The 16,901-nt window shown below is 35.7% G+C and overlaps 1 long non-coding RNA gene across 1 annotated transcript; it reads left to right on the top strand.

Annotated features, from left to right (window-relative positions):
• The first annotated feature begins 5,517 nt into the window (after window positions 1–5,517).
• LOC138712197 (uncharacterized) lies at window positions 5,518–9,592 on the top strand. The gene is made up of 3 exons (XR_011335659.1): window positions 5,518–5,658; window positions 8,089–8,253; window positions 9,476–9,592. It is a non-coding gene; the product is annotated as an uncharacterized lncRNA (long non-coding RNA).
• Window positions 9,593–16,901: the final 7,309 nt, after the last annotated feature.

The raw sequence follows: 16,901 nt of genomic DNA, 5'->3' as shown, positions 1-16,901 counted from the left end.
CTCAGGATCAGCACGCAAACGCTCTACTCTGAGCCACACCGGTGACTACAACATTAATACCACTATTATTACTGATATTATTATTAATATTATTGTTACTGTTATTGTTATTAGTTTTGTTAATACCATTATTATTATTATTATTATTATTATTATTATTATTATTATTATTATTATTATTATTATTATCAGACCTATTATTATTATTACTGTTATTATTATTACTGTTTTTATTATTAAATACTATTGTTAGGCTACGCATTATATTTTAGCACCATATAACGCCTCAACTCAACGTCACACAATATCCAAGACCTAAGCCCAAACGAAATTACGATGTAGACAATAAATGGATTACAGTTCGTAAAATATATTAACTATGGATATTAACAAATGTTCTGATATTGTAGGCACACACAAACACACAAAAAAATACTTGCAAATCAACGCGAAAACCACATAAAAATTGAGCAAATGAAACACGAAATACGTAGTGAAGGACATTTTAAGTAATTGCTACGAGATTCATGTGAGATTCTCTCCATTTCCTTAAATAAATAATTCACTGTTTACCATAAGTTATACGAAAGGCCATTTGCCGCGAGACAGTAAGAATTTTAACAACGGCAGATGGAGATTAATCGAGTTTGTTTTGATCGATTTGAAAAAATGTTTTAATATACGGTGATACACAATTAATTATTGTTAAATTTAACTTGTGTTCGGTGATAAGCATAAGTATTAAATATTGTATATCTGTATATATTGTGTCGTTATATTACATAACAATTATTTTAATTACTTACTAACATATTTAATATGAAGCTTATAATTTATTGTGTCAATTTCTCCGGGAATTTTTCAGACAAACATAAATAACAAAACGTATGAAGACTCACCTAGTTAATACTGCTTCATCCATGGTTTTAAACATGTGAGTGCATTCACATGATCCGAATTAAGTGCCGTTCTACGTTAAGTAACAATGTTTTCTGCATCACTAAACACGAAATTTTTTTTCTATCAAGCACTTCTCCATGATCGTTCAATTTAAATCCAAACGTTTCACCGAGATTACCTCTCAAATTCTCATATGACATAATGGAGTTTACACTTTTCACAAACCACAGAAAATTGATTTTTTTTCTTTATCAAACTAAACACGCAACCTTCATATAGAAACTCAGTACAGAAACTGCAACTGCAAAACTGCAGCGGTCGAAACAGAAGACTGGCCCCTATTGTAATCGAATTACCAGATTTTAGAAAGAGAAGAAGGTAGTTATGCTCTCACTTGCACACAGTGTAGACATGACTATTTTATAAGGGATGAGGGGGACGAATCCCAGAAAAGTATGTGTTTCATATGCCAGGAAAAGAGGAGCTGACAACAAGGTGGAAGTTTTTGGAAAACCATAAAACTTAATAAGGGTTTCGCGTTTCAATTTTCAATAGAGGTAGACTAAGTCACTTTCCTCATATCTCCATCTCTTTCTGAAGTGTTTGTGCAAAGATTTTCCCTACGCTACCTGGTTTACAGTTAGAAAATAACAGTACTATTGTATTTTTAAGTACATAATTTCCGAGAGATTAATATTGTCGGAATTTTTAGTATGAGTTTGTATTAACAAAATAATAATTAATATCAACTACAACCGATTAATTTTAATCGACTATATTATTCGATTAAATATTTTTGATCGATTAATCTTGCAACAGAAATTGATCAATTGATCGATTAGATTAATAAGTTAAATTCCATAACACTAATCGAGAGACAGTGAGAGTGCCTGTCCCTTAGGTTTGACTCGTCTGGATATTTCCTGCTAATAAAACCCGATTTCATAAGGATAATAAAATTTGATGTAACTTACATTCTCCGCTGAGGCCGACTGTACCTTCACGTAGCAGTCAAGCACCGGCGCTTGGTGACAACCTCCGTGACAGCATTTAAATCTGTGCAAGCAATAACGTCGGCATAATTTATGGACTCGAGGTTGTTATTACACCTGGTCGCGTCTCCCACAATCAATCAAGACAGGGGGACATGCAATATAACACCCGGCAGCCTCCGGTGCTGTCTGCTGATCGAGGTCAGCCGTGGTTTTCTTCAGCCAGCTGCGGCCATCCGCATATTATTATTTTATGCCTAGAGTTGTAACGCTGCGGTAGACTACCATACAACACGACATGGCAGTGTAGAATACGGTAGTTTTCCTAGCAGCATTCGTAGAATACAATGCAAACTTAGATAGGCCTACAACAAGGCTCTGCTAATTGCATTTAAAAAAGGCAATATTATCATTCTATCAATGGTATTAAAAATAACCATATAGGCCTAAACAGATTCCATAACATACGGCTTCGTGTAATAGCGGTAAGCATTCGTGACTACAAATCATGAGATCAAGGGTTCGATTCTCGTCCTGAGAATGGAATTTGTCCTTAACGCGACTACTTAATATTTCCACTCGTAAAAATTTAGAAACCATGTGAATGTACACATAATATAAATTATTTCTGTAAGAAAATGCAAATATTGCGTTTCGATTACCATAATGCATTGGCATATTGTATTTTACAGTCTGATCCGTTTGAGTATGGATAATATTAATTTATTATTATAAAGCTATTTTGATAGTAGGAAAATTTTCTTGCTGGTTATATTATGATTAAAAGATGGGAGTTTCCATAATATGACAATCAACAATGCATAATCTGAAAGGACAAATGAAAATCGTAGATGATTAAAATGGCTACTACAAATCAACAGCGGGCACAATGTGTTCTTTGGTATGTTCAATTTGACAGTCCTAAAAGAGTTCAAATGGAATTTCGACGTGAGTATGGGTGCGTAATGTACCTAAATAAGATTCCATAATGTTATGGTATCGAACATTTGTAGAAACAGGTTCTGTGTTAAAAAAACATGCAGGAGGTGGCAGGCAAAACCCAGTACGAAAAGCAGCTATCTCTTGGTTTGGCCCTCAAACTCCTCAGATCTAACCCATCCTTATTTTTTCGTGTGGGGATTTGTTAAAGACATTGTCTATTCACAGAAACCCAGGAACATTGATAATCTGAGAGTAAAAATTACTCAAGCTTTTCAACAAATCATCCCTCTTATTTACAACAGACATGGGCTAAATTGCATCACCGTTATGAGTTGTGCAGGGTGCGCAATGGGGGTCATGTTGAGCTCTGAGGAATCTCTCATCTTCCAGTGTTGTATGCACAAACTTTCAACAAATAAAGTTCAGTAGTAAATGTTTTACGGTGTTTTTATTTTATTCACATCCAAATGGATCACTCTGTACTACTTTAATTGGAGTATAGATGTTTCACGCAATCCCTAAATTCTTTGTCAATTTTTAATGGCAAACTTAAGCTTTCCTATTGCAATTAATATGAAATTTTTATCGAGTTCTAGCCATGTTTTATCGTCGATTTATTTACGCGTTGACCTACGTTACACTGGTCAACGTGCGCCAGACATAAAACTAGCAAATTCTTACTCAATTCAACTTCCTGAATTCAAAAATAACAAGCAAAATGTTCCATCAGTTCGGGCTTTCGATATACACAATATAATTAATTTTTCATGCATTTTATTTAAAAAAAAATCACCGTATTTTGTGTGTTAACTGTTTTGTCTTACAAATGTGATGATCCATTATGTGAAAACAATATTAATATAAGTAGACCACCATGTTAGAAGCACATGTAGAAACGGAAATATTTTATTGCTCTTTTACTACTATATTTTAAGGGGATGAAACAGATTTGCGGTATGAATTCGCTTGAGTTTATCTGATTTTACTTGAGATGAGTGTTTATTTCACTGTGAGCTTTAATGAGCTGTAGTTTATAGACCACTTTGTCGAAACCACTTCTAGAAGCGAAAATTGTATTATTGCCCTTTTCCGGTTCCATTTGGAAGGGGCGAAACAGCTTCGCCATATGAATTCGCTTCAGTTTACCAGAAGATTTCCGTGGTGTTAGTATCCTGTGTAAGACGTGTATTTCTTTAAAGTGTGCCTTAAGAGTACTGAAACATGACGACTGCCCATTTTAGCTCTTGAACTTACAAAAGACATATAGACCTCACTGAAGCATTCTTATGTCACAGATTTACGAAATTTATACCATGCATTAAACAATGCTTATAGTATCTTTTGATGAAAAATTAAATCACTTCTCCCCAACAGAATATTTATAGGGTGCCCCCAAATACGGTAATTAGAATTTCCCGCAACCTTGATTTCTTAAAACTTAGGTACACTTGTCTCATAAACTAATGAAGATAAAGTCATGAAATGTTTATGGCAGGTACATATTAATTACTTACTTACTGGCTTTTAAGGAGCCCGGAGGTTCATTTCCGCCCTCACATAAGCCCCTATTGGTCCCTATCCTGTGCAAGATTAATCCAGTCCCTATCATCATATCCCACCTCCCTCAAATCCATTTTAATATTATCCTCCCATCTACGTCTCGGCCTCCCCAAAGGTCTTTTTCCCTCCGGCCTCCCAACTAACACTCTATATGCATTTCTGGATTCGCCCTTACGTGCTACATGCCCTGCCCATCTCAAATGTCTGGATTTAATATTCCTAGTTATGTCAGGTGAAGAATACAATGCGTGCAGTTCTGTGTTGTGTAACTTTCTCCATTCTCCTGTAACTTCATCCCTCTTAGCCCCAAATATTTTCCTAAGCACCTTATTCTCAAACACTCTTAACCTATGTTCCTCTCTCAAAGTGAGAGTCCAAGTTTCACAACCATAAAGAACAACCGTTAATGTAACTGTTTTATAAATTCTAACTTTCATATTTTTTGACAGCAGACTGGATGACAAAAGGTTACATATTAATTAGCTCTTTAAAATGAATGGAGTGGTTTACTTTTAATCTCCATCATTTAATTTTAAAAAAATCAAAATTAAGGAAGATTTTGGAGAAAAATAAATTTTGTACTAGACTATGTGGTGTTTAGTTAAGAATGTAGTTCATTCTTTTGTCATGTGATATATTCTCATTATACCAGAAAACATTATAGAGGTTTAGCTAAAATTCTATGAGAAATGTGTACCTAACTGATGAACCATGCGTATCAATTTATTTTTTAATATCTTTTCCACGAAAAATGTTATAGTCTCTGTTAGGAATAGAGGTCAAATCCCTTTGATAAGAATTATTCGCCTGATACAGCTAAAGCTTCACGCAATGATGTCGAGATAGAAGACACGTTAAGCCAAGTATGTAACTGTTACTCAATTACAAGAGTTTAGTACATGTTTACTTCTGTCTTATTAGTTAGTAGGACAAAGAACTTCCTCTCTAAAACATTCAACAGCTGAATAATACAAAGATACTCGAGGCTTAACGAATGAGAGAGGTACAAAGTTGACACTTGGATACGTTGAAAATAGGGCAGCAGGAAAACATTTACTGTTCTGAATTCTTAGGAACACCCACTTGTTTTTAAAGCGTTTTCCTTTATCAAACATCATATAAAACAGATAAAAAATGGCTTAAATAATGTGATGTCTGACTTCATCCATCAGAACACACCCGACTCTAAGCTGTTAACTAGCAGAAGACTGTTGTGAAGTTACCATGGCTACTACGAAGTTCTGGTTTGTAGTTGTTATATTAGGTAAGTTTTTGTGTAGGTTGAAGTATGTGTTACTGTTTATCCAAAATACAACCCTTGATGTAAAGACTAACCGAAGTGCTGAGGGCAAAAACGAAAAAAGAGTTCCTTACGTTTCATTTTTTCTTGGTTATGCGAACTGTCATTTCACAAAACGTGGCATTTGGCGTACCCATATTATTTCGTAAAATAATACAAGACACTGCCACATATAGTGTAAATTTGTGTGAAATTGTGCATAAAACTGTCCACGCCTGTGGAGTAACGGTTAACACATCTAGCCGCGAAACCAGGTGGCCCGGGTTCGATTCCCGGTCGGGACAAGTTACCTGGTTGAAGTTTTTCCTGGGGTTTTCCCTCAACCCAATATGAGTAAATGCTAGGTAACTTATGGTGTTGGACCCCGGACTCATTTCACCGGCATTATCACCATCTCATTCAGACGCTAAATAACTAAAGCTGTTGATAAAGCGTCGTAAAATAACCTACTAAAATAAAAAAATAAATAAATAAAACTGATCTGTATTACTGATAAACGGAATTTTCTATGGCAAAGCATAACAAACATGGTGGCGAACTATATAGTGTTTATCGAATAAATTGGCAATTATAAAACTGTGCGACATACATTTACAAAAACATCGAAGTGAAAAACCACTTAGAAACGACGCAAAACAAATAATTTCAAATGTGTACTCCAAACTGATGAACTTTTACTTAATGACATTTTGAAATAGGTCGGAGGATGGTTAGTCGAACACGTGAGCGGAATAATACAGGGTGGAAGCACTTTGAAAGAAGGGATAAGTTAGATTACATGAAAATAAACAAAACATCTATTATACGTTTTGAGATTAAGTGTTTGGTTAATTAAGTAATTGTATCGAAAGTTTAAACTCGCTGGCAATGCCACAATGCTCAAGATTCCACACGAAGCCATTGAACGCATCCGACATGAGATGTAAACGAAAGATTACGTACTGCAAAATCAAGCGACTGCTTCGATGCTGGTTTTTCTATACCAAATTTAAAATCTCCTCTTCTCTGTCAACAATTTCATCAGGTCGTTCTAGATCCCGATTGCGAAATGTTGGAATGACGCTGTGGCAAGGACCTGCTAGCAGACAGCGATGAATGTCTCTGCACTGGATAATGAATGAATGATATAGCCTTAAGATTGTAATCTTGTGAAATGTTGACTTGTTCCACATCTTAAAGCCTCAATGCTAATGATCACCACCGTTTGATGAGAATCACATTAGCATAATCATAAAACAAAGAACTTTAACTTTCAATGAATATCGTAAACAGTGCAAGGAAATAAAATGTAGCATTCGCTGCTGAAACCACTGGTAATATCTTGAATGTAATACATATATGTCCGATGATATTCAAACTTCATTTATTTTTCCAATAATGATATATTTCGGGTTGTTTAAGGAGTAACATGAGCGTAAAATATTACAGAAGTGGTAATGGAAATTTTTCCCGAATAGGTGCTCACTTAACATTCCACATTTAAAAATTGACATACCCGAAGCGCCTTTTTCGGTATCAAGAATATTGAAAACTTGTATATCTCCTTAAATACAGAAAAAAAAAAATTGCAGCATCATAATATTTTCTTTCTAGTTCATATTCCTTTTACTCTAAAAGCGTGAAGTCGACCCAAATAAAATATTTCAGTCATATGGATTGACGAGTAGAAAAGGTGACCTACTGGCGTTGCCATGAAAATTTATGTTCTACAACTCGTTACCGTACCTCTGTCTCAACTCACATTGCTTCTTTTAACGCAGTGCTGGGCATTGGGAGCGGATCCAGGCTTTAAACGGGGACGCTTAATATTCATCCGTCACTGAATCAACGCTGCGCGGTGTTCGGGGGGGAAGAAAGGGGATGAAGAGAAATCATATAGCTCCCCGTGAGAGAGTAGAATCCGCTCTTGCTGCCCAGCCCTGTTTTAACGTGAATGTGTCATTCTTCGTGGTACAATTTATGAGAAACTGTAACATTTTAACTTAACAAAAAGTTCAAGAAGTCTCAGCTAGATGGCCTCATGTGCCAAATCATAAGCGTGCTGCCATCTGTAGAGTATTTCGTAATCTACTTTAAACTCAATAATCTGGAGCGTTTCTAATAAGCAACTAGCGTTATCTGCATATAACCGGATACAGTGAAGGGAGTTATAGCGTCACCGGGCGAGTCCGTATAATAGAAGGGAGTCAAACAAAATTAAAGAGTTATTATTTTTGGGTAAAGAGAATACAAAACAAATACGTAAGTTATTCACAAATTCATCGGGATTATATGACTATCTTGTCATTTGTTTACTTCTTTCACAAACCCAAGTTGTTGTCATAGTAACAGAAATATTCAGTATGGATAACTGTCTTCATATGTTTATACCTAAAACTTCCGTGCTATTTTCAGGACTAACCATGATATCGGAGAGTCAAGGAGCTCTATGCAACTGTTCATTCTGTATTATTAGTCGTCCAGTATGTGCAGCCACCTACACCAAATACGCAACACGCAACCGTCGATTGTTCCAGAGTGAATGTCACATGAACTGTTACAACAGATGCTATGGCACAAGTAAGTTCTTATGTAACTAAACACTTAAATCTTTAAAGGCCACAGATTTTATGATAGAGGTAAAACCTGGTGGCAAACGAGGCATATAATATTTATTTCAGAAACTTATATTTCTTGTCCCATTGCGAATGAAAGTTTATTTTCTTAATAATCGACACGGAAGAACATGACTTCGATACAGAAGTTACGAAGGTACAGGCGCCACTGATATTGTAGTTCCCCTGTCATGCAGGGAGAAGTGGAAGGGTGCACAGACCTCGCATCTCGCAGTTATAGAAACCACTCACTATCTCTCGTGTTGACCGGATTTGTGCGAGGCGGGCCTCGCATCTCGCACTTCGCATGCGTCGGTTCAGGAAAACCGAGGCTTAACAGCGTCATTCCGAGATTCTAGAAAGGAAAGAAATGCTGCACATGTAGTAACATATTTTCAAATTTTTAGACAGTAAAGATACTATCATATCTCTGGAATGACTGATCGCGAAGAATTTGTTTCTATACTTCAATTATCTGAGTTATGCCCTTTATCCTGCAATGCAGTTCTTAGGCGACATTTTCCTAATACTAGGAAAATATATATATTATACAGAGTGAAGTGATATATCTGTGCAAATTTAAGGGGCCAAAAGAATACAGTAAAATAAATAAAAAAAAGAGCTATTATGAGTTTCATAATTAAATGTATTTTTTAATTAGAAACGTTGCCTGAAAATCTGTGTTGTTTAGCAACAGCGCATCGCCAGCTCAACTACAATACACACACTAACTCAGATCTAAGTAGCAGCATTCTGTCCCTTAGTCACTGCAGTAGAGTTACCAGACTTCTTAATGGTAGGAAATAACTATACGTATTAATCTTATTATTTAGTTTGCAAGAAAACTGTTCATTTTATTTAAAAACTGCAAAAGGATAAATTATTTCTTGTCAGTTTCTCTAAATATAAGATTAAAAATCAGAATCGCACGAATAGTATCGAGTAAAATAATATTAACGTTTAGGGGAAAATTATTTTCTTCTACTCGCATAAAAAAATATATTCATATAGGACTAATATTGTATTAGAACTTTTTGTTGAACTGCAATAAACTGTTAAAATCTTGCACCCTGTGTATGTGCGTATGTCTGTCTGTACGTGTGTGTTTGGGTTGTGTGTATATTGATTTATGGTATTGTTTGTATTACATTGCTCAATACTTTCATATAATATTTCCTTCATTGCAGGTTACTACAAGGTCTCCTATTCGACAGTATGTTACTAAAAGAAAAGTATAGAGCCATATAACCTGAGTTGTCTAACTATAAAAATACCATGTAAATAAAGTACCATTATAAACTTAATTCCGTGTTTTCGTGATTATTTTCATAATAATTCATTATTATTATTACTATTATTATTATGTTATTATTATTATTATCTTTATTATTATCATTATCATTATTAATATTATTATTACTTTCACTATTATCACTATTATTACTTTCATCATTATCATTAATATCATTCACACTTAAACCACAGTCTAGTATATACAGTCACGAAGCTTGAGTTGTTGAGAGTACTAGGAACAATAGACTGTACCGCCACTATTTCGCATTGAGCGTATTCCGAATCTCAGCGCTGAGCAATCTGATGGCATCACGGTGTTCCGAATTTCAGCGATGACGTCACCGATGCTCCACTGGTGTCGCACGGTTTCATCAGCTTGCAGAGGTGTTGGCAGTACCCATCAGTGAATGTGATTGGTTCTTGTATAGGGCGGGAATTAGCAGACGATTGACATCGTGCACTGTTGTGTCATGGCGGTGTGTTCTGCTTTAGTTCTGCTGTATTTGTTTGTAATGAGCACTACGTAAAAAACAATATGTTAATGGCTTATGAGCGAACATGCCAACGGACCAGTTATTACTACTGGTTCAAGAAATAAATTGTTTATACTCTCTTTTCTTTGAACGAGATGGCAGTACGGAAATTTCGCAAAATCTTGCTAGCGTAACACAGACAACAACTTGTGCAGTCGCCATGATAGCCATTGAACTTCCAGCAGTTTTGTTCCTATTTCGCTGCAGCGTCACGTCATTGATGTCCACCGGTCCGCTGAGATTCGGAATACACTGATTGTCCATGATGAGGCGATAGTAGTGATCCTAGTGGTTAGCAACTATCTATGGATGCATATTCCCTACGTATTGAGCTTCGTGACTGTATATACTAGATTGTGCTTAAACTTTGTAAAATGGAAATATTAAATGATTTTCAACAACACCAATGAATTTGGTCCATTATGGAACGGTCCAATATAAAGAAAAATCCAATATCATAAAAACCGCAGAACTAAATGGCTAAATCAAAATTAAACATAAAACCCCAGAAAAACAACAACCAGGCAACTTGTTCCAACCAAGATTTGAACCCGGGCCGGCCCGTTTCACGATCAGGCATGCTACTCCACAACGGTGGACAGTTAGTAGTCAGCGACGTATGCAATAGAGGGGGGAGGAACTGGCCACCCTAACTCATTATCATCTTCTGGCTTAGTTACCTCATAAGTGATGCATTATTGGTGTCACTTATGAGGTTAAAACCTGTCTTCAGACAGTTGAATAAACAACAACAATAGCTTCACAGATAATATTTTTTCAGATCGTTCAACATAATTTTTGTGGGAAGTGTGATGGAAGCATTGCGTCCATCCCGTCCTTGGCACAAGATATTTTAATATTGCTATCAATTCACTGTTCTTTCCCGTTAGCGGTTTTGCAACATCACTACAAATTGCTACAAATTTTCTTCAGTCCATATAAAGCTGTTCATTTGTTGACTTATGCCCTTTTGAAAATAAACGATTAAAATACACCTGACCCCTGTTCAGAACATTCCTTGAAAATGGATTGAATTATAGTATATTTTATACAGTAATCCCGCACCGTAGCGTCGTGGTCTAAGCATAATGTTTCGTGAACCACCCTGTATAGACGGTCCGGTAACTGATGTCGATGGAGTAACAGGCTACAGACTGGAAGGTCTTCAGTTCAATCCCGGGTGTATTATGTATGTTAAAACGCCTTTAATTTTCCTAAAATGCTCAGTATGGTGTGCAATATTGATGATGTAACAGTAATTGTCCAACGCTCAAGACATAGGCCACCTCGAGGTGTGTAATTTCATTGTCAACATGACAAAAATTAGAATTGTTGCGAAGTGTGAAAAACGCTTAAAGATAAATTATTTGTCGCCTTTGTTACCCTAATTTTCCCTACGTTTTATTAACTTCTAATCTGTTGAGATGAAAGAAATTTTCTAAGGGGAACAGCTTTAATTAAAGCTTGTAAGGGCTATCATCATGGGTTGAAAATGTTGGAATCTTGCGTGTGACAAGGACTCTAAAACAGTGATATTCAACCTTTTTCTCAACTTATCGCTAGAGACTCTCTTCCACTCAAGCTTGTATCCCCAGAGTTGTTAATTCAAATTATGTATATGTATATTTATTGTCACCAAAATCACATACCATTTTTGTATAAATTTTAATGGTGATCCTGTTACATTTCTGTTTTCCAGGAAACCACCCTTAACTACATTTTACTCTTCATAACTACTATTCCACACTGCATGTAATCATTATAGGCCTAGTTATTTATTAACGAAAACTCTTTCCATTTGGTTAATATTTCTTATATACATATGTTTATATTTTAGTTTTCTCTTCCCATTTTTCTTTATTATATACAAACATTTTCCGAGTTCCCTCAATTTTCTTTCGTTTGCAGTTCTATACAATTTCCTAGATGTTATTTCTACATTTAGTTTTAGTAATGCTTCCTGAATAAAAATGTTTCTTGTTCTTTCATTTTGTGAACAAGATAGCAAAATGTGTAATGCGTCTTCTTTTCTATTACATAAAGACCATATCGTCGTTGTTCCTGCAATAACTCCTATGTGACATATTTATCGATTTTCAGATTTTTGCTCTATTAAATAACTTAAATAGTGATACAGCAAATAATAAAATATCCTATATGTAATTATATTTCTTTCTTTCGAAAATTTAAAAATTCACAGTCTCCTATGTACGGCTGCCATAGGATGAATAAATGTGTTTTTCTTCCTAGTGAACAATTTTATATTTTGCACATAGGAGTTATTGCAGGAACAACGACGATATGTCTTTACCTACGTCGCCTCTTATATTTTTAACCTCCAAATTCCCAATCTCCACCACGCAAGTCCCATCCTTTCTTCCCTGTTGTTAATTTTTGTATATTCTTCCTGTCCCCATATGATTTTCATTTCTTTGTAATTTTAATGATTTTAAATTATTTAAATTGCTAAATATTTCCTGTCTCACCATCTCGTTATTTCTCCTCATTATAATTTTACCTATCAAATTTATATTAATTTCCCCAATTTCTTGCCATAACCAATTCAATCCTATAATTTAAATTATAAATATAACTATATTTAAACTTAATTAAACCTAAAATTTTATAAATTATCAAATCACCTACTTTTAAACTATAAAAGAGATAATCATGCTATTAAAAATAATGAAGGAAATAATGTTACAGATCGCAGAAAAGAAAAAACTATCTTATTATACAATCTGATTCGTTTTGGAACACATAAAATAAAATTACTATAAAATTTATAATAGGCGTACTGTAGAATTCATTTCAGTTCCAATGTGATACTGAAGCACGGGAGTTTTGTATCATCAGTGTTACCGCATAAGATACAAAAGAAGTTACTCAGAAACAACCGAATAAACAACATGCTGCTTACTGCACAACAACTCGCGAAATGTGTCTTGTAGTTTGCTAAATTTGAAAACGTAATGTCTGTTCACCGGCGGTTTCAATGAAAGTATGGTTTTGGAGGGCTCCGAGTTACAAGCTCATACGAACTGGAACGGGCTAGTCCTAAAGTCAGTGTTTGGTGCGCGGTAAGTCGTATAATCTGTATGGACCGTTTACCTTTGCAGAGGAAACAGTTCGATCGGGACCATACCTGAACATGTAAAACTTTTTGAAACCACAACTGCAACAGAAAAATAACATGGGTATCGCGTTCCAATATTATGGGCAACAGAAGTTCGTGATTATCTGAATGACACATTTGGTAACAACTGGTGTGATCGAAGAGGACCAATTATGTGGCCTCCAAATTCCCCAGACCTGACACCACCCGATTTCTATCTCTGGGGTTTCGTGAAAAATTATGTGCAAGCAAACATTCTAATGGGGGCAGATAAATAAGATATTTTTTTTTCTTCCGTCATGTTAATAATGTCAAAAGAAGCGCTTATACAAATTCTGGGCACTCGACCGCAATTACGAGGCTGTCCAGAAATTGATTTTCTCTGGGATCGTTTACAGAAAAATAGCACAATTACATGGAAATATTTATTAAATCAGACACAGCCATTCTTGTGCTATTTATCAACATATCCCTCACTGAAATTGAGAAATTTATCATACCATGGGATCAATTTTTGTATCCTTGTGTCTTAGAAGTCACCCTCCTGGAATCGGAACCAGCGTTTGACAGCCGTCTGCACCTCTCTGTCGATCCCAAGATATGACACATGTCTCAATTATGGTAGGCAATATGTTGAAAAATACCTTAACAATTGCAGTGTCTGTTTTAATAAATTTTCCAATGAAATTGTGTTTTCTTTCTATTAACGGTCCCTGGGGAACTTATTTTTTACGGCCCCCGTAACTGTGATCGAGTGGTCAAAATTTGTATAAGCACTTCTTTTGACATTATTAACATGCTGGAAGAAAAAATTTAACTTTTTTATCTGCCCCCATCAGAAAGTTTGATTTTCCCAAATTTTGAGAAAGTCACTCCTGAGATGTTAGACCACACATGGGAGGAATTAGTTTCAAAATATGAACTGTGTTGGGTTCGCAATAATAGGCAGGTTGAGGTCAGAATGCATGTACAAATTATTTAACAATAAATAGCAACAGGTCTCATTCTATCACGTTTTTATTTTGTCTTCCCAAATGAATCACCATGTATTATTAACTTAAGTGATTCTGTCCTGTTAATGAGATGCCTGATGTTTTCTGCATGCCAGCTACCCGATTCTTGGTCGAATCTTCTTGAGTGCGAGTTTCATAGGCGATTCTGAATTCAATACAGAGAAACCCTGTTCACACAAATAAATAGAGGGGAATTGCAGAAGGTTGTCAAATGACAGTGTCACTAAGTTCCATATTACACTGTACTCTTTACGAGCGCTACCAAAAGTAATAAATTGACAAGTTTTCAAATGATCCAGGCTAGTCCGCACAATGGAAGTTGGCCAAGAAGAAAATTCACCCAAAAAATTCGCTCAAGAATATTGATCCAGAAATATTCGTCCAAAGTGATTATACCCAACGATTTTCACTCTCACCCTCACTCACGGAAAATTCACCTATTATGATAAAGTTTAGTTCATTTCATAGTAAATAGATTTTTTTAGCAATTCGTTTCCGTGGTAACATTTATATTCCGAAATGTTTGAGTGTATATGAATATTTTGAAGTTCTTTCTTAACAATTCAAAAATTCGTTTCCATGGTGATACTTTTATTACAAAATTCTTAAGTTTAGATTAATGTTTTAAAGGTATAAAATTTCACTTATGGAATCAGTTCGAAACAACTAGATCGAATGAAGCACGCACGAATAACAACATAGAACCATGGCACAACCGCTTCCAGAACATTGTTTGGAAGAAACATTCCGCTATATACAAACTCATATATTATCGGTATTTAAAGAAAGAGCAATCTCATGTTAACACAGTGATCCAGAAGTTGGATCTAGGACGAAGAATGAAAGAACCACAAAAACGAAAATATAAAAGCTTAAATATTTAGGGCAAAATATTTCACAAAGGTATAATGAATTCAAAGATGAAGGACGTGTCGTTGAATATTTACGTGCCTGTGGCTACAGCATTCAAATCTGAATAAATCCAACCAAGACTCGGTTCTGCAATAAAATAGGCCATAAGTTTTTCAGGAGATATGTAAACATTCAAAACTTCGTTCCAACTAAATTATTGTATTATCAGCTAAAAATTAATATATGTGAGTTTTATATGGGCTACTAATTTTCTCTTTCATCAATTTATTTAAGTGCATTCTCTGGTATGTCAATTGTACATGGGTAAAATTTTATTTGGGTGAATATTCTTTACATATTCATTATACATACTAGGTTCAAAAAGTTCCCGGAATTTGCTAGTATCATAGAAACAACGTACCTTAAACACTATTCTACAGCATTCCCTTCAAAATAGTTGCCTTCCGCAACAACATACTTTTGCCAACGCGTGTAGAGTTCCTGGAAGCAGGCCTGGAAGCCATTTTGTGAAACCGGTCTTAGTGCTCTCGTCACGTTTGCGATAACCTCTCCAGCATTGAATCTCCGTCCTTTCAGATGACTTTTCAGACGGGGAAACAGAAAGTAATCAGGTGGTGAGAGATCAGGAGAGTATGGTGAGTGATCCAAAGCAGTTATGTTGTGCCTGGCAAGAAAATTCTTTACAATAATTGCGCGATGAGCAGATGCATTGTCATGCATAAGGAACCAGTTGTTTTCTACCCACTTTTCTGGACGTTTCCTTCTCACTGCGTCCCGGAGGCAACGGAGGATTTCTACGTACAATTCTTTCGTTACAGTACGACCTTCTGGAATGAACTCATGGTGGATGAGACCCTGAGAGTCGAAGAAAACTTCCAACATAACTTTGCCTTTGGAAGTGTCCCTAGGAAATTTTTGCTTCCGAGGAGATGTTTTCGATTTCCACTCAGATGACTGTCGTTTAGGGACTGGGTCGTACAAGTAGCACCAAGTTTCATCACCAGCAATAATTTTGTTTAAGAAATCACCATCTTCATCAGCCATACTGATCATGTCCCCAGCAAGAGTCATTCTTGTTTCTTTCTGTTCTGTCGACAACATTTTCGGAACTAACTTCTGAGACACGTAATGCATGTTCAGATGCTTGTGAAAACCATTGTGTACACTTGCGACTGATATTCCGACCTCTGCTCCTATCTCTTTTATGGTTTTACGTCGGTCGTCCCTCACAACATTATGCACACGCTGAGCGATTGCTTCATTTGTTGCAGTTGTTGGTCGGCCGCTGCGTACGTCATCTTTGATGCTATCGCGGCCACCAGAGAAGCGTTTATGCGAGGCTTACACTTGAGTTTTTTTCATTGCTACTTTGCCATATGCTTCTTCCAACAATCTTAATGTCTCTGCAGGAGTTTTGTGTAACAAAACACAGAACTTGATGTTTGTACGTTGCTCTGGGGACATAATTACAAAATGCGACGAACAAACAAAACACTATGATAAACAATTGCCTACAACTCAAAACCAACAATCGCCATTATCAACAAACTTTAAGGAAATGACATCATGAATGTTACCAACAAAACAAATGTATAATATCCCTTGTTATATATTAATACGAAAAATGGTAGTAAAATTCCGGGAACTTTTTGAACCCAGTAGTATATGAGGTCTCGCATACCTCACTGAATATTACACGATTACTATGAAGTAGCCAATGATTCCCGGTGCCGGAACGAATTTTTCTCGAATTAAATGGTGATAATAGGGTCGTGTCCCGGCATAG

The sequence above is a fragment of the Periplaneta americana genome, chromosome 13 (assembly GCF_040183065.1).
Source record: "Periplaneta americana isolate PAMFEO1 chromosome 13, P.americana_PAMFEO1_priV1, whole genome shotgun sequence".
NCBI lineage: Eukaryota > Metazoa > Arthropoda > Insecta > Blattodea > Blattidae > Periplaneta > Periplaneta americana.
The sequence above is the reverse complement of the archived record's forward strand: the minus strand, read 5'-3'. Positions and strand labels throughout refer to the sequence as shown.